An 18,365-nucleotide genomic window follows, 5' to 3' on the forward strand; every position below is an offset into this window, starting at 1 on the left:
TACGTTAGGTAGATTGTGAGCCTACCGGGACAGAGAGGGAAAATGCTTGAGTACCTGATTGTAAAACCGCTTAGATAACCTTGATAGGCGACATATAAAAATCCTAATAAACTTGAAACTTGATTAGCAAACTGGCTGTATCTTTACCTCTGAAATTTCTCTTCCCGCTGTCTCAGGAACCCTTGTATCTCACCCACAGAAGAAACCACCTATTTCTTGAGCACCAAAAGTTTAGAGAAGGTCTCTCCCTTCCAAACGTCACCCCATCTGCAGAGAACAGCAACACAACTCTACAATAAAATAACAAACACTTCTCGCTGGTAAGTACTTAATTGTACATCTTATCAACTGCTACACATCGTCTTGGGAGAATCTCTTCATAAAGGTGGTGAATAACTAAACAAACAGTTGTTATATCTCACATGTGTACAAACCCTGTGGCCCAGTAAATTCTACTTACTTCTCAGTCTCTGCACAGGTGATCAATTATTTGCAGGCAAAATGAAGAACCTAGTTATTGAGAACAGGAGACACCAACGAGCAATCCTCCCCCTTCCTCCCTCCCCCCCCCAAAAAAAAAAAAAGCTTGAAAGCACAGTCAGTATGGACATTGCCGCGAAAGCACCTGCTCTTCTAATTAGCCACAAACAAGAACAGAATAAAACAACGCGAAGCTTTATCAGTAATCTCTGACTGCACCAGAGGAAGTGCCATCCATCACTATCAGCAGCATGGAAATGTATCCACATTAAGCTCACAGAGACTCCATTCAGCAACAAAGTTGCCCTCCAACAAATCAGAGAACAGAATCGCCGCACGGCAAAGGGCAGACGCGGAAGAAAGTTTGTTTTCAAGGACAATAACACAGCACATTAACAAAACTTTCAGTCCCTTCAAAACCGCCAGCAGGACTATGGATATTGAATGACATCAGGACAGAACAGTTCATTTCTAGAGGAGAACAACATCCCAAAGGAACGCTGGGCCCATTCCTAACTTTGCTTTCGGAGAGGAGAGGCATTTACTCATCAAAGGAGACAAATACTACAGAAGACATCATCCCCCAACAACACTGCCAGCTTTTCAACTCTCTAATCACTTACTTGCTGCTCTAAAAACAAGGCCTACTCACTACATATTCCAGACTGATGACGATGGCTTAAGCAATGTTGGGAGCGGTGCCAGCACCAAACCAGGGGTCCTAATAGTTCTCAGCGCCAAGCTAAAGAGGAACATTCCTAGAGCTATGGAACTAGCAACACTCTCACCACATCTAAAACGGACACATTATCCCCTCAAGACAGCCCAGATGTGACACTATGGCCGCACAATCAAACCTGTAGAGCTCCCCCAAAGAGATTACACAGCAGAAGAAAGTGTTACACAGCTGGGCAGAGAGGTGAAGGATGCAGACAACTCTGTAGTAAGAGACTGACAATGTCACACTTCTGCAGCATGTAAGCAAGAGAGAGGAAACAGTTGCTCAGCCTACGCTTCCTGTTTGCACAAGTTAAAACCCAGGATTCAGTGCAGTTCTTTCACAGGTTCCAGCAACCACTAGCATTAAATCTCCCGACTGCTTAAATGTATTCTGAGAAGACGGAGCTAGGTATTTGGATCTCATTCCAAACAGCTCTCAGACAAGCTCCTCCCACACAGTATGAAAATGGTGGCCATGACTAGTTTCATCAAAGCTACAGAAAAGGCCACAGTCCACACCAGTCCCCTTGCCTTAACCACCTCAGTGGTTTCAGCCATAGCTGCCTACACCTCCAAGAGGTGAAAGAGTAGCAGGCTCTTAGTACAATATGATGCTCTTGCACATCTTACCGCAAAGATGTGCTGAGACTTGAGTCGGTTCAGCGAATGGCCACCCGGATGGTCTCGGGACTCAAGGATCTCCCGTATGAAGTACGGCTGAATAAATTGCAGCTGTACTCACTTGAGGAACGCAGAGAAAGGGGTGACATGATTGAGACGTTCAAATATCTCACGGGCCGTATTGAGGTGGAAGAGGATATCTTCTTTTTCAAGGGCCCCACAGCAACAAGAGGGCATCCATGGAAAATGAGGGGCGGGAAACTACACGGTGACACCAGGAAATACTTCTTCACCAAAAGGGTAGTTGATCGCTGGAATAATCTTCCGCTACAGGTAATTGAGGCCAGCAGCGTGCCTGATTTTAAGACAAAATGGGATCATCACGTGGGATCTCTTCACAGGGAAAGGTAAACATAGAAACATAGAATATGACGGCAGAAAAGGGCTATAGCCCATCAAGTCTGCCCACTCTAATGACCCACCCCCTGTCTTTACTCCCTTAGAGATCCCATATGAATATCCCATTTTCTCTTAAAAATAGAAACATAAGTAGGGGAGGGTTATTGCGGTGGGCAGACTTGATGGGCCATGGCCCTTATCTGCCGTCTGTTTCTATGAATGAATCTGTTTTCAGACTTTTCTGTTATTATCTGGCTCCAAAGACTTACAAGCATGAATTTTCTACTGCAAGAAATCTATGATTTAATTACTCAGAAATGAATTAAAAGACACTCCACCCACCAGATTGGGATACAGAAATCCCACAAGCTGGAATACACTCTGATTGCTGCAGATAGGAGGCAACACAGACAGGATGGGCATGCTTTCTGTGTGCCTCAAAACCCAATGCCATAGCACACTGCCCAGAATTGGACCAAGGTAAATCCCTCTACCAGACAAGGGGCACACTTACAAGGCCTTCTTCCCCATTCTGAGACAACTGAAATAAATCTTTCTTGAGAAAGACTCACCGTGTGGGGTTCAGTGTCTTAGTACATAATTAAACTCTAAAAAACAATTCTGAAACACTTGAACATTCCTATTGCAAGCTTCAGGGCAACCTTCAGTGCTAAGCCACAGGCTTACAAGGCCTTTTTTTGTTTAAGAATAATGGACACTTTTCAAACTTCTGTTTATGAAGAAAAGAACAGAACAAGAGAAACCCTGCTCTAATCTCACTCCAAGGCTCTCCCCGTCAAGCCCAGGCATCTGAATCAAAGCCGAATCCCAGCCTGGACCTACCGAGAAGAAAACTTTAGGTCACTTTCAATGGAAGTGACCGAAAGCCACTGCCATTTCTCTCACTCACATACACACAGTCAGAGCCTCCAAGTTACTCATGAAGAAATGACCTGTCGCAACATCCAACTGGATGGTAAGTTCCTGGTGAGAAACTCATAAAATCAATGGAACATCTAGGTTTTATTCTCTGTCTCATACTGAAGCCTAAATATCCAGATTCTAGGAAGCCTCCTAGCAGCCCAAACCAAAACGCTAGATCCATAGCAGGGACCACCTTACAGAATAAGAAACACTTAATCCAAAGGCAAAGTCTTGAGTGAATATTAATGAAGCATTTTGGACAAAGCAGCAAACAGATAAGGATAGAAAATCATCCAGTCTGCCTTCTAGTGCTATAAATAGTTCCCAAGCTCTACATATGATCAGCTCACTTTTAGTGATCGAACAACTATTTTATCTCAAACAAAAGTCATACATAAAACTCAAAGACACAGGATTGGCCTATTTCCTGACAAAAATGAATGACTAACTTACCCAAGATTTGAGGGTCAAGAACCTGGAGAGACAGAAGCAGAGCCTACAGGCAGACTTGGTCTGAAAGAGACAGAGAGGAGGAAAAGAGAGAGAGACATACACACACACACAGAGCGTAATGTGAGAGACACTGTCACTTCCCTAATCCGGAAAAAAGAGGCCAGGGGACAGCTGCACTCATACAGACTCCTAAAAATAGCCCAAGAATGTGAGATAGACCAGGCAACCGCAACCTTCTCTGCCATCTAGCTACATGCCCTCCCCCAAAAACAAGACAAATGAAATTAGAACTGCAGAGGGAGACAAGAGAGGAAATCATGGTGGGGTGATAGCAGATGTGGGACACAGTCAGTGTGACATTCTTGATGCATTCTATTGTGGACTATCACCCACAAATGCTTCAGAGTGCTTCCAGAAAGAGGTAGGAAACCCACCAAGCTCAGTCCTCCCCAGTACAGTGGTGCCTCACACAACGAACTTAATTTGTTCCAGGAGCAAGTTTGTTATGCGAAAAGTTCGTTATGTGAAACGCGTTTTCCCATAACAATACATGTTAAAAAAAATAATTCGTTCTGCAGCATAAAATATGCTAAGATGACATAAAAAAAGATAAATTTGTCAAAATGGTGAAAATGGTGGTCTTGCTGAGGCCAAACTCTTTGACGAGGTCACACTGTTTTACCCCACATTCACTCCTTCTAATTATTTCCCGTTTCATTTCAACAGAAATCACCTTCCTGCTTTTTTTAGAAGCCATGATATATAAAAAATATTGAGTTTATCTTAAAAGGACGACTGTATACAGTGAGAGAGGGCAGTTAAGCGCAGTGACTAACGACTGCCAGCAGTGCCTGCGCGGAAGGATGCAATACATCGGCAGCTCGGGCGACTTCGTTGTGTGAAACGAAGTTCGTTGTGTGAAACGAAGTTCGTTGTGTGAAACGAAGTTCGTTGTGTGAAGTTCGTTGTGTGAAACGAAGTTCGTTGTGTGAATCAAGACATGAAGTTCGTTGTGTGCAGCGTTCGTTGTGCGAGGCGTTCGTTATGCGAGGCACCACTGTATTATACCCTTAGTACTCTCTAATATTCTATTTACCAAACATTATCTAAAACCCCATAATTCACCCTATTCTTATCTCCTAAAGACTTCTACTTCCCGCTGGTAACCTTAAATGTTTTATCTCATCGCTTATTCTATTACTTCAAATTTGGAATGTAATTCTTGCTTTTAGTTTGGATGTAATCTGCCTTGAACCGCCAAGGTAATGGCGGAATAGAAATCACTAATGTAATGTAATGTATAAAAGCTCTTCTGTATCCAAGCCCAATCCTCCCCAGCAATGTTTCAGGGGCATGAGTGGATGTGCCCTACTGTGCAGCATAGCAGTTTTGCAAATGAGCAGTGGAGGGTGAGGGGAAGGCAGCCAGCAACCCACTCCCCCCCCAATCATGAGTTATTTCTATGGTTGCACCATCACCACCTAACTGCTGTTGTCAATGCACCATTAGGGACCTGCCCAACTCTCTCCAGTTTCCATCTCTTTATCTCCATTGCCACTTCTCCAGCTTTTCACATTTCTGAACTCTTATGTACTCTTCTTTCTGCGCTCCATTTAGAATTTAGAGTAATTGTGTGTGATATTTCAAACTACTATGCAAAGAATTTTCAAATTGTTTAATGCAAAATTCACCCAGTAGTACACAGTGCATAGAGATATAATAGTGGAGAAAAGGGTTAATGTTTATGCTTATGTTTATTTAAAACTTTATATACTCCATAATAGCCAAAAAAAGAATCCAAGCGGTTTACAATTTATAATGCTCGTTTAGAAAGAGTTAGTGAAAAATGATCTCACCTAAAATATTGTACCCAATTTTTGGATCCTATTTGTTTCAAGTTTATTTATTAATTTTCAAATGACATATCAAATAATCACTTGTACAGAAAGTAAGTTGGTAAAAACATGACCTATATCCAATATAAATCATATTCAATCCAAATAAAAGAAAAACTAAATACAGGAAATTCTTTCAACCAACTCAGCTCAAGTCCTCAAAATGTGGATCCAAGATTACATTAAAGCGAGCAAAATAAATTATTATTAGAAGACAAAATACAGACAACACTGAGAAATGGGCAGATATATAATTATGGAGCTGTTGATTTCTCTTTATCCAGTCGAGACATAGCCAGAAAAGCTGTTAACTGTTGTGGTTCAAAGAAAACATATTTAAGTGAACGGTAGCAAATAATACACTTGCAAGGATGTCTCAAGTAAAACGTTGCTCCCAGTGAAGTGACTCCAGATTTCAACAACAAAAATTCTCTACGTCGCTTTTGAGTTTCTCTGGAGAGATCAGGAAACATTTGTATTTTGCAACCAAGGAACTCTTTCTGTCTATTTTTAAAGAAAAGTCTCAATAACCTTGTTTTATCTATGGCGAGAGCTACGGTCAAAATCATTGTAGAAGGTACAACTGTTTCTCTGTCTGAAGTTTCTAACAATTCAGAAACATTCAATAATGCTTGATCCGATACTTTAACTTGCGTTTGGGCCCCTTCTTTATTTGGCAAGTAATACACTTGAACAAATGGTGGTAAAGTTTCTTCTGAAACTTGCAAAGTTTCTATCAAGTATCTCCTAAGCATTTCCCTAGGCGTAACCGAAGTCAATCTAGGGAAATTAATTAATCTCAAATTATTATTCCTGGAATTATTTTCAAGTGTCTCCAATTTCTTCCTTATGTTAATATTGTCTTTAATTAGGGACTCCTGTACTTGTTTAGTCATATAAATTTCTTGATCAAGCTTTTGAATTATAGCCTTTGAATCAGTCACATCCGCAGACAAATCTTTCAGCTCTCTGGAATGTTGGACCAATTTCCCCTCAATATATTGGAAATTGGGACTAATAGTCCTAGTAAAGTTTACAATCAAATCCCATAGTGAATCTAAAGTCACTTGCGCTGGTTTTTCAAAAAGAGGAAAACATTGCTGGGTGTAAAAATGCTCACCCGTCAGAAAAAGAAAAGTTCCTCCGGTTAGGTTCTGGCTGGAATCCTTCACCTCCGGTTGCTTGTCCTACCCCGGCTTCTTCTGCAGCTACTCCCTGATCTGAGAGTACTGCCTCCTCAGTCTCCCATGATGACCCTGCTGCCTCATGGGGAAGTACTTCCCCCATCTCTGGGGTTTCCTCCACCCCTGGAGAACTGGCTAACCGGGGACACGGAGGTGGAGCTCTCGAGTCGGGGCTTAAGGTAGTCTCTAGCCCTGGAGAAACAACTCGGTCTCGCCCCCTTCCGGTGCTCTCAACAGGCTTGCTCCCGACTCAGGAAGGGCTGCCTCCTGCAACCGCCGCAACATCTCGTCAATTCTGCTGAAGGAGGGCATCTCGGAGCGCCGCCACTCCTGTCCCTTCTCTTCGGCATTCGAAGTAAGTAAGCTGTCTGATAGCAAGAAAAAAGTGAAACGAGTAGAGCGGTCAGAAGTGTCGCTCTCAGGACGTCTGCACCGCGGCCATCTTGTATCCCGGATCCTATTTGTAAAAGAATGTAGAAAGGGTCTATAGAAAACATCACGTCCAAAGTCGGCAGTAAGAAAATGCCTATTTTCAAAAGGCTTTGAAGACTACGTGTCTAGATGTACGTTCCAAATAAAATTTTGCTTCATGTGGGTCAGACAAACATGCCACTGGGTATGCCACAGGATTTTACACCACCCCACAGCTACTAGGTCTTAGAGAGTAAGCGCAAAACAAAAAACTTGTAATAAAATTCTGGAGATATAAGGCAACTAGTAATTCTGGAGGGTAGTGGGGAGCTACATTTCAAGCGTCCACTACGTCTAACACCATTCAAATCGGACTTAGACATATGTTTTGAAAATGCCCCTCCACGGATTCCAAGGCCCAATATGAGCCATGGTGTGCTGGCTGAGGCCTGGTTGACCTGCAGGCTGTAATGCAGAACAGCAACCTGATGTGTTGAGAATACTTAGCATAAGCAACTAAGCTTTGCTTGGAGAAATATTGTTAATTATGTCTTGAAATCATGCTTTTATCAGCATAACTGCACTCATGTGTGTTTGTGAACTGCCCAAGTTGTATGTTGAAATCATCATTTTATCAGCCTAATTTCCCTCCTGTGTACTATAAAGTGCCCAGGCTGTGTCTTGAAATTATGCTTTTATAAGCATAACTGTGTGTCTGTGAAGCATCAATCTGTTTAATTTTCTTCATGTTCTATGCAGAAATCATGGTTTTATCAGCCTAACTTCCCTCCTGTGTGTTTGTGAATTGTGTGTTTCCTCCTCTGTGTTTTGTGTAAAGTGCCCAACCTCATAGTTTTATTAGCCAAACTTTCCTCCTCAAGTTGAGTGTTGAAATCTTTCTCAGTGTTTCTAAGCCTCATTCTGGTGCTCCAATAGCCTTTCAAGTCTCACTCTGGTGATCTAGCAGTCTTGTGCATTCCAAGCCTCATTCTGGTGTTCCAATAGCTTTTCTCAATGCATTCCAAACTTACTCTGGCGCTCCAAGTCTTTCTCAGTGCATTCCAAGCTTCATTCTGGTGCTGCTCCAAACAAATTTTCAAACCCCCAGTGAATTTTCCTAAACTTGACACTTAGATAAATTGCTTTTTGGTACCCTAAAATGTAACCTCTCCCCATTTCATCAAAATCCTTAGAGCCGTTTTCAAGATAAAATTACCAACAAACAAACAATTATTGCTCTCTTTATAGTATAGGATTAAATATTGGAACTCAGCTCTGGGGGTCATAAGAGACTGGACTGATGTGTAAAGTGAGAGTGAGGGACACATAGAGAGTAGTGTAACTGAATTATCTTGTTGCTCTCATTGCTGCTATCTCAGATCTGAACACTTTGCTGGTACAGGAAGCAGAACTACTTCATACTGTATTTTGGAGCAAATGGCTGAGTGTTTGAGGCTTACCTAGACTGGGGATATGGTGAAAACTCTCATCAGGTATAGAAAACCAAAGGATAACAGTTCTGGGACCTACTGGAGTGTACAAGCTGCTAATGAACTGACTTTGCTTTGAACCTTTGGTGGATCCCCTCAATAGATAGCCGAAGGGAGAGCAGCATGGTAGGTACAGTGACTGAAAATGACTTGCTGCTCTCATTGCCATTGTCTTTGGATTGAAGACTGTTCTGGAGCAGCACATTGGGCAATTATGACCTGAAGGTATTGAGGAAATGAATAAGAAATCTACACCAGCTATGTGCATCGAGAACACACTGAAAGCTACAACAGGTAAAGAGCTGAGCAGAAACCTACAAGAGGTAAAGAGCTGAGCAGAAACCATCTGATAAATCAGAGCTAATGGATGAGACCTAAGATGAGAATGGCCTTAAAATTTCAGTTTCTGTGGATGTAGACCAGGGGTGCCCACACTTTTTTGGGCTTGTGAGCTACTTTTAAAATGACCAAGTCAAAATGATCTACCAACAATAAAATTTAAAAAAAAAACCACAAAGCACACTGTACGCTGAGAAAATGTTAATTATCGTTCCTATTCTGGGGGGTTTTCAAAGAGGTCAAGGCAGATGACTCTATGCACTGTCACCTCAGTAACAACCATACAAAAATAGACAAATATACCCCCCTCCCTTTTTACTAAACCACAATAGCAGTTTTTAGCGCAGGGAGCTGCACTGAATGCTCTCGACGCTCATAAACTCCCTGCGCTAAAAAACGCTATTGCGGTTTAGTAAAAGGGGGTCATAGTGCAAAATATAGACAGCAGATATAAATTCAGACACATTTTGATCATTAAATTTAAAATAAAATAATTTTTCCTACCTTGTTGTCTGGTGATTTCATGAGTCTCTGGTTGCACTTTCTTCTTCTGACTGTGCATCCAATATTTCTTCCCTTCTTTCAGCCTGTATGCTTCCTCTCCTCCAGACCTCATTCCCTCCCCCAATTTTTCTTCCTCTCCCCCTTCCCTTTCTTTCTCCCTGCCTCCCTTTCTTTTTTTCTCTCTTCATGCCCCCTTTCTTTTTTTCTGTTTCCCTTCTTTCCTTCTGTCTCCCTGTCCTCCCCCAAACCACTGCCGCTAGGCAGGGACAGGACACAGGGCAGGCAGGCAGGCAGGCCTAGTGACAGGCAGGCCCCATACCCCTCTCGTACTCTAAACTATCCCCCATACCCCCCAGTACCTTAAATCATCCCCCTACGTACCCCCAGTACCTTTTTTAATCATACCCCCTGTACTTTTTAAAATCCCTCCCTCCCTCCCTAGATGGCTATCCTGGTATTTTAAACATCCCCTCACCCCCCCCCCCCCCCGGTACCTTGATGCAATCCTGGCGGTCCAACGCTGCATCGGCAGCCTTCCCTGCTGGACAGCCACCCAAGTCCCCATCTGCCGCGGCAGTAATAGGCAGGTGTGAGCCCCGAGCGCGCCTGCCTGGTCTCGTGCCGCCCGAATGGTGTCAGCTCGGCAGGCTGCCCCATCTGCGCCGGAAGTGAAATCCAGACGCGAGCCCCGAGCGCATCTGCCTGGTCCCGCACCGCCTCTCGAATGGTGCAGTCAATTCCCGCGAGTCTCGCGAGAACCAACAGCACCATTTGGGCGGTGGCAACAGGACCAGGCAGGGGCGAGCCCCGAGCGCGGACTGGGGGAAAGGAAGGGCAGGAGGACCCGGACCTGGCCGGCTGTGCACCCGGGGCGGACAGCCCCCCCCTTGGTAGCCACCGACCTTCACCCTGTCCTGCCAGCACTCTGATTGGCTGGTGTTCTTCAAGAGGCGGGCCAGTCAGGAGGGGAAAAAAGATAAGGGAAGAAGGGAACACGCTCTGCGATCGACTGGGGTCGCATGAGCAATCGACATATTGGGCACCCCTGATGTAGACGTTATAGCATGAGAAAGTTGCCATACTAGGACAAACCATCAAGCCCAGTATCCTGTTTCCAAAAATGACCAACCTAGGTCACAAGTATCTGGCAAGATCCCAAAGAGTAGAACAGATTTTATTGCTGCTTATCCTAGGAATAAGCAGTGGATTAATAGCTTATACACTTTTCTTTTAGGAAATCATACAAACTTTTTTAAATCCCTGCTATGCTAGTGCTTTCAACACATTCTCTGGGAGCAAATTCCAGAGATTAAATACACATTGACTAAAATGATGACAATCCTGTACTTCAGATTTAAAGAGGTTATCTGGTTAAGACTGCACAAATTACTAATTCTTTGAATGAATATGCTGAGCCTTTAAATCACATTAAGCTGAGGCTAGAGGAGAAAGAGATGGAAAAATTATGTCTCACTTGACAATTTTCTGTCCTTTAACCGCAGCAGATGAATCCAGAGACTAGTGGATTGTGCCCATCTACCAGCAGGTGGCGATAGAGTACTGAAATTCAACTCTTACAGGATGGCAAATCTCCTGGTCCTTCAGTATTGCTCTTCACAAAGCAGTAGGAAATATATAGGCTGAAAAAACACACTTTTTCCTTTTTTAAACTTCAGAATCTCCAACATGAAGAAAGCTTTTACAAAACAATTCTACAGAACACTGACAACAAATGAGAAAATCCATAACTTCAGACAAGTCCAGCACAAATTGCAACCAAGGTAGGACCCTGGATTCATCTGCTGCATGCTGAGTGCCAGACTCCACCCAAGAGTCTGTGATCTGTTGCACCCAACTAAGACATGCTTTGGCCGCATACAAACTCCAGATAGCCACCTGCAACTAGACAGCGGACACTTCAAAGGACATCTTTAAAGATAACATAAGAATTGCTGCTGCTGGGTCAGACCAGTGGTCCATCCTGCCCAGCAGTCCGCTCACACGGCGGCCCCTAGGTCAAGACCAGTGCTCCAAATGAGTTCAGTCTCACCAGTTTAGCATGAACTTGTCCAACTTTGTCTTGAAACCCTGGAGGGTGTTTTCCCCTATAAAAGATCCAGAAGAGCGTTCCAGTTTTCTACCATTCTCTGGGTGAAGAAGAACTTTCTTACGTTTCTACGGAATCTATCCCCTTTCAACTTTAGAGAGTGCCCTCTCATTCTCCCTACTTTGGAGAGGGTGAACAATCTGTCTTTATCTGCTAAGTCTGTTCCCTTCAGTATTTTGAATGTTTCGATCAAGTCCCCTCGCAGTCTCCTCTTTTCAAGAGAGAAGAGGCCCAGTTTCTCCAATCTCTCACTGTACAGCAACTCCTCCATCCTGTACATGAGAGCAATGCCTCCTTCCATCGGCAGGGTGCTCTTTTTTGTCACCGCTGTCACCAAAGAATCCACCTTTGGAAGTCTAAACATCCAGTTCCTCCTGTGACACAGGATAAAGATAGGCCATGGCCTTCGCCACCCACAGGCCCGCATCAGGCATGGACCACTGCGCCAAAATGAACTCCATCATAACCTAATGCTCAGGGAAAGCTTTAGTGCTGGCCATCTTTGGATTCATAGAAGCTGGGGAAGAAGCGTTTAGGGTAGAAATGTTAAGCACTTGTAGCACTTTGGTTATGAATGAGGGCAATTCCTCTCCATGAAACACTCGACTGCCATGGGATCATCAGCCTCATTAAACAAAATATCCTCTTCCTCCAAATCTCCTCAAAACCCATCCTCGGAAAGTGAAGCCCAATCTCCCCCTGTCAGTAGAAAAGGAAAAGAGTCATCCTCCGACGCAGAAATAAAGAAAGAATGTTTGCACTTAGAAGCTGCTTCTTCTGGCTAAGGATGGGAAGGAAAGGGAGAAATCGATACCAACTGCTGTCCAGACCCTACTACTACTATTTATTACTTCTATAGCGCTACCAGATGTACGCAGTGCTGTATATTAAACACACAAGAGATGGTCCCTGCTCGAAAGAGCTTACAATCTAAAAAGGTGGATCGATACACACTGCTCAGGTAGGAAATTACAAGGGGACTGATGATGCCATAGGGGTATGGGGAGTGTGGCACAGTGGTTAAAGCTACAGCCTCGGCCCCCTAAGGTTGTGGGTTCAAACCCATGCTGCTCCTTGTGACCCTGGGCATATCACTTAATCCTCCCATGGCCCCAGGTACATTAGATAGATTGTGAGCCTGCCAGGACAGACAGGGGAAAATGCTTGAGTACCTGAATAAATTCATGTAAACCATTCTGAGCTCCCCTGGGAGAACGGTATAGAAAATTGAATAAATAAATAAACAAACTATAGAGGGAATGAAACAGATACGAGTGCTTAACAAGTTGGTAAGGTCAAGACTTAAATGCAGCTTTAAAAAAGAAGGCTTTCAGCCTGGATCTGAATACAGCCAGAGATGGAGCCTGACGTACCAAGTCAGGCAGATTGTTCCAGGCATACAGAGCAGCAAAATAGAAGTAACAGAGTTGGCAGTAGAGGAGAAGGGCACCGAAAAGAGAGACTTATCTGATGAATGAAGTTTCCCAGGGCAGAGTATAGGGAGAGATAAGAGAGAAGAATATGTCTCCTGAGGAGCTGCAGAGTGAATACACTTGTAGGTCAGTAACATGAGTTTGAACTATATGCGGAAATGGACAGGAGTCAGTGAAGCGACTTGAGGAGAGGGGTAGCATGAGCATAATGACACTGGCAGATTACAAGACATGTAGCAGCATTGTAAACAGATTGGAGAGAAAGATGGCTCAGCGGAAGACCTGTGAGAATCACATTGCAGTAATCTATGTGAGAGGTGATGAGAGCATAGATGAGTTTCTTGGCAGTGTGCTCAGAAAGGAAGTGCTGAATTTTAGCAACGTTGTAGAGAAAAATGACAAGTTTTGGTGGCCTGTTGTATATACGAAGAGAAAGAAAGAGATGGAGTCATAGATGACACAGATTGTAAGCCAACAAGACAGGGAGGATGAGAGTATTATCCACTGAAATAGAGAAAGGAGGAAGGGAAGAGGAAAGATAAGGAGTTCGGTCTTGGCCATGTTTAATTTTAGGTGACAGCGAGACATCCAGGTAGCATTGTCAGACGGGAAGGCTTAAACAAAACACGGGTCTGGATTCCCATAGAAATTTCAGGCTTGGAGAGGCAGATTTGCGAGTTGTCAGCATAGAGGTGGTACTGGGAGCCATGGGAGTATATTAAGAGCGCCAAGGGAAGAAATGTAGATGAAGCAAAGAAGAGGTCCCAGGACAGAGCCCTGAGGTATGCCAACTGTTAGCAAAATGGCAGCAGAAGAGGATCCTCCAGAGCTTACACTAAAAGTATGACAGAAAAGATAGGAAGAAAATCAAAAGATAGCAGAGCCCTGAAACCCAAGTGAGGACAGCATATCAGTGAGTGATCTACAGTGTCAAATGCTGCGGATAGATCAAGGAGGATGAAGATGGAGTAGAGGCCTTTGGATATGGCCAGGAGCAGGTTATTAGAGACTCTAGCAAGAGTAGTTTCCATAGAGTGCAGGGGGGTGAAAGCCTGATTGAAGCGAGTCGAGGATAGCTCGAAACAAAAGAAAAACAAGACAATGGCAGTGAACAGCACATTCAAGTAGGAGGGGAGGAGAGAGATGGGAAGATAACTGGAAAGACGGGTAGGGACCAGCGATGGTTTGTTGAGTAGTGGCATAACTACGGCATGCTTGAAGGTGTTTGGCACAGTCGCAGTAGTGAGCAATTGGTTGATATGGCAGATAGAGAGTATTTTTGTTAACTGTACTCTGGGCCATCCTCTCAGACGTTAAATTTAAACCAAACTCAAATTGGCAAAAGACTATACTTCCAGTGAGTGTGAAAGACCTGATATGGGGTGTCAGATATGACCAATAAAAGCAGAACGCTTCAACGGTCTGTCAATTCTTCATACATCCCCAATCATTATAACTTAGTGATGTCTTTATATATTTTTTTCAGTATAATTTATACTTTTTATACTTTTTGTAAAAAAAAATTTTTCTTTTACGTTTTTCCGTGCATATATCTTAAAAATATGTTAAATTTAAAGAACTTATCTTCGTTCCATTATGGGTGATAGTAGTGATTAACTTGTGTTCCTGCGTTCAAGTCAACGCTCCCCTCTGCCAACGCGTTTCGCTGATCTTTATCAAGGCTGGGGGCACTAGGGAAACACATAAAAACCAACCCATTAGAAATCAAGTGAAAGTCTAAATCAAGCACTATCAGTGTTGTATAATACAATGAGCACAAACCTGCATAGTTGTAACTTCCTAGTTGTGCTGTCAAGCGGCATCCAAAAAATGGCCGCGGCGTCTTTTTTACTCACAGATATAGGATCCTCCCCATACGTCATGACTACTGATTAATAGCTAAGATCGACTTGAGCTAGCCAAAACGATGTCTCGTTTAACCCTTCCGGAGCCATGGAGTTCAACATGAACATCCATCGGAGTTCTTTTAAATTGAGATTTTTTTCAAAATTTCCTCCCTCCCACCCTACTGTAATCATATCTAGCACTCTCCATTTGAGGTCTTTTAAGGTGTGACCACATAATTTCCAATGACGTACAAGTGGAGAAGTTTCATTCCGAGTATGGACACGAGATTTGTGTTCGGTCAATCTCAGTTTGATAGGTCTTAGTGTGCGGCCTACATACAATTTGGGGCATGGGCATTGAATACAGTAAATGCAAGAGATGCCCCCATGGCGATGCCATGACACTGTAGGTAAAACTTTTTTAGATATCAAAATCATCAATGACCATGGGAAATTGCTAACTACCCTTCATCGGAAAAGTACGGACCGGAATAGTCTGCTCCGTTTCCATAGCTTTCACCCCATTGGACTGAGGCGGAGTTTGCCTATAAGCCAATTTTACGTCTGCGGAGGATTTGTCACTCATTAGAAGAATTTTGTATGCAAGCTAAAGTCATGAAGAAGCGTTTTTATCAGCGTGGCTACCCTCACGATGTTGTGAAACGAGCATACACCCGGGCCAAATATGCCCATCGTGAGTGGTTGCTACAGGAGAAAAACAATCTCCCTGATTTTGATGATAATATCACGTTTATTCAGCAATATTCTACTCTAGCTCAAAAGATATCTCACATCATCAACAAACATTGGCATGTTGCTAAGTTAGCGATTCCCTCAATGGAAAATCGTCCTATTTGTTCTTACAAAAGGCAAAAAAACATAGGTGAATACGTTTGCCACAGTATTATTAGAAATCCGACACCTAAGACTGTGGGTTGTCACCTTCCGTGTGGTCAATGTCAATGGTGCCCTTTTACGATTCCTGGAGAGCTATGGAATCATCCAATTACTGGAGTCTCTTATCGATCTAGATTTATTACAAACTGTAACTCCAGCCGGGTCATTTACTGTATTCAATGCCCATGCCCCAAATTGTATGTAGGCCGCAAATTGTATGTAGGCCCCAAATTGTATGTAGACCTATCAAACTGAGATTGACAGAACACAAATCTCGTGTCCATACTTGGAATGAAACTTCTCCACTTGTACGTCATTGGAAATTATGTGGTCACACCTTAAAAGACCTCAAATGGAGAGTGCTAGATATGATTACAGTAGGGTGGGAGGGAGGAAATTTTGAAAAAAATCTCAATTTAAAAGAACTCCGATGGATGTTCATGTTGAACTCCATGGCTCCGGAAGGGTTAAACGAGACATCGGATTGGCTAGCTCAAGTCGATCTTAGCTATTAATCAGCAGTCATGACGTATGGGAAGATCCTATATCTGTGAGTAAAAAAGAGGCCGCGGCCATTTTTTGGATGCCGCTTGACAGCACAACTAGGAAGTTAAAACTATGCAGGTTTGTGCTCATTGTATTATACAACACTGATAGTGCTTGATTTAGACTTTCACTTGATTTCTAATGGGTTGGTTTTTATGTGTTTCCCTAGTGCCCCCAGCCTTGATAAAGATCAGCGAAACGCGTTGGCAGAGGGGAGCGTTGACTTGAACGCAGGAACACAAGTTAATCACTACTATCACCCATAATGGAACGAAGATAAGTTCTTTAAATTTAACATATTTTTAAGATATATGCACGGAAAAACTAAAAGAAAATTTTTTTTTACAAAAAGTATAAATTATACTGAAAAAAATATATAAAGACATCACTAAGTTATAATGATTGGGGATGTATGAAAAATTGACAGACCGTTGAAGCGTTCTGCTTTTATTGGTCATATCTGACACCCCATATCGGGTCTTTCACACTCACTGGAAGTATAGTCTTTTGCCAGATAGAGAGTATGTCAGTAGGTCAGATGGTGACCAGTAGATGGGTAGGAATAGGATCAGAGCAGCAGGTAGTGAATTTGGAAGAGGAGAAAAATGTGCAGTTTCCTCCCTCAGTGATTTCAGAGAAGGAAGAAAAGGTGGCAGGGGTCAATGGAGGGTTTGCAGGGCAGATAGGAGAAGGGAGAGGCTGAGGGGTTTCAGTCGAGAACTCAAGGGAAATCAGTGGAGGGTTCAAGGGAATCAGTGGGGGGGAATCAGAGGACTTAGGGTGGTGAGAGGGCTTAGGGTCTAAAGGCTGTGTGGCCTTGGGGGGGGGGGGAGGAGCTTGGTGATTCAAGAGGGGTCCACTGGACCCCCAGGGATTTTTGCAGGTCTGAGTTCTAGCCTTACTTTTCTGTCAGTGCCTAAGTCAATCAGTAAAGGAAGGCTATGAGAGCTCAAGACCTGTCATTAAGGTAAAAGATGGGCATTCCTTGCTGTGCATTACACGGAGTGCTCATTTTAATACTAATGAGCTCCTTGTAATGCACTAGCATAGGATTCTCAGTGGCAGCTACTAGGATCGTTAGCAGCCACGCAAAACCCATTTGTGCATCTGGAGGAGAGCTTTCTGCGCGACTAAGACTGCTCTAATGAGTAGTACTGCCATGGAAAGCTTTTGAACATCACGACCTGAGTTTGTTGTTATATTTGTTCAGTTACTGAAAGGATTTTGTTGCTCTAACTATGATAAATTGTTGATCAATTAATACTGTACATCCATGCTACTAGATATACTATTACAGCCATGTGTAAAGCAACTTCTGATACTGAGATTTGGAGAATACTGCTGTCTGCCCTGTAAGAAAAATTACATATTTGTTCATGAGCATGAATAATTTATATTTTAAGATTTGAGGCCACAGTTGGAGGAGAAGGGGTAAAGAGGTTACTGAATGTGCAGAAACTAAATAGTAACATAGCAAATGACAGAAGATTATGACCTGAATTGTCCATTCAGTCTTCCCAATAGTTATAACGCATTATTAATTCATGTTTAAATTGTCTTATATTTCTGGGCCATAGACTGTAGAGTATCCACTCTATTACAAATCTTGCTATTATCCGCAAAAAGGTAAATCCTACCAACTACACCTTTGGCAATGTTGTTCACAAACACATGGAACAGAATCAGCTCCAGCACCGATCCCTGAGGCAATCCACTACTCACCTTTCCTTCCTCTGAACAAATTCCATTAACCACCACCCTCTAATGTCTGTCCCATCAACCAGTTTCTAATCAAGTTCACCACTTTGAGCCCTTATTTCAGCCCGTCAATTTTATTCAAGAGCTTCCTGTGAGGAACTGTATCAAACGCTTTGCTGAAATCTAGATAAATTACATCTAGTGCATGTCCTCGATCCAATTCTCTGGTTGCCCAGTCACACCCAGTCAAAGAATTCAATCAGATTTGTTTGGCACAACTTACCTTTAGATGAAGTGAGGCTTACCAGCCTGTAGTTTCCCACTTCATCTCTGCAACTACTTTTGTGAAAAAGGACCACATCTGCTCTTCTCCAATCCAAAGGAACCTCTCCCATCTCTAAGGATGTATTGAACAAA

The 18,365-nt window shown here is 43.1% G+C and overlaps 1 protein-coding gene across 21 annotated transcripts in view; it reads right to left on the reverse strand.

Annotated features, from left to right (window-relative positions):
* Positions 1–18,365, reverse strand: part of MYO18A (myosin XVIIIA) — a 361,012-nt gene that overhangs the window by 259,318 nt on the left and 83,329 nt on the right. For 6 of the 21 annotated variants that reach the window (XM_033921167.1, XM_033921165.1, XM_033921172.1 and 3 more), the window contains exons 1-2: positions 3,598–3,731; positions 148–267 (exon numbers count right to left, since the gene is read on the reverse strand). The exons of 14 other annotated variants lie outside the window; for them this stretch is intronic. The gene's annotated coding sequence lies outside the window, so the exon portion shown is untranslated. Of the gene's footprint in view, positions 1–147; positions 268–3,597; positions 3,732–18,365 lie in introns of those variants that run through there. One more of the 21 variants, XM_033921162.1, reaches the window with a different exon arrangement.

The sequence above is a fragment of the Geotrypetes seraphini genome, chromosome 15, assembly GCF_902459505.1.
Source record: "Geotrypetes seraphini chromosome 15, aGeoSer1.1, whole genome shotgun sequence".
NCBI classification, from domain to species: Eukaryota; Metazoa; Chordata; class Amphibia; order Gymnophiona; family Dermophiidae; genus Geotrypetes; species Geotrypetes seraphini.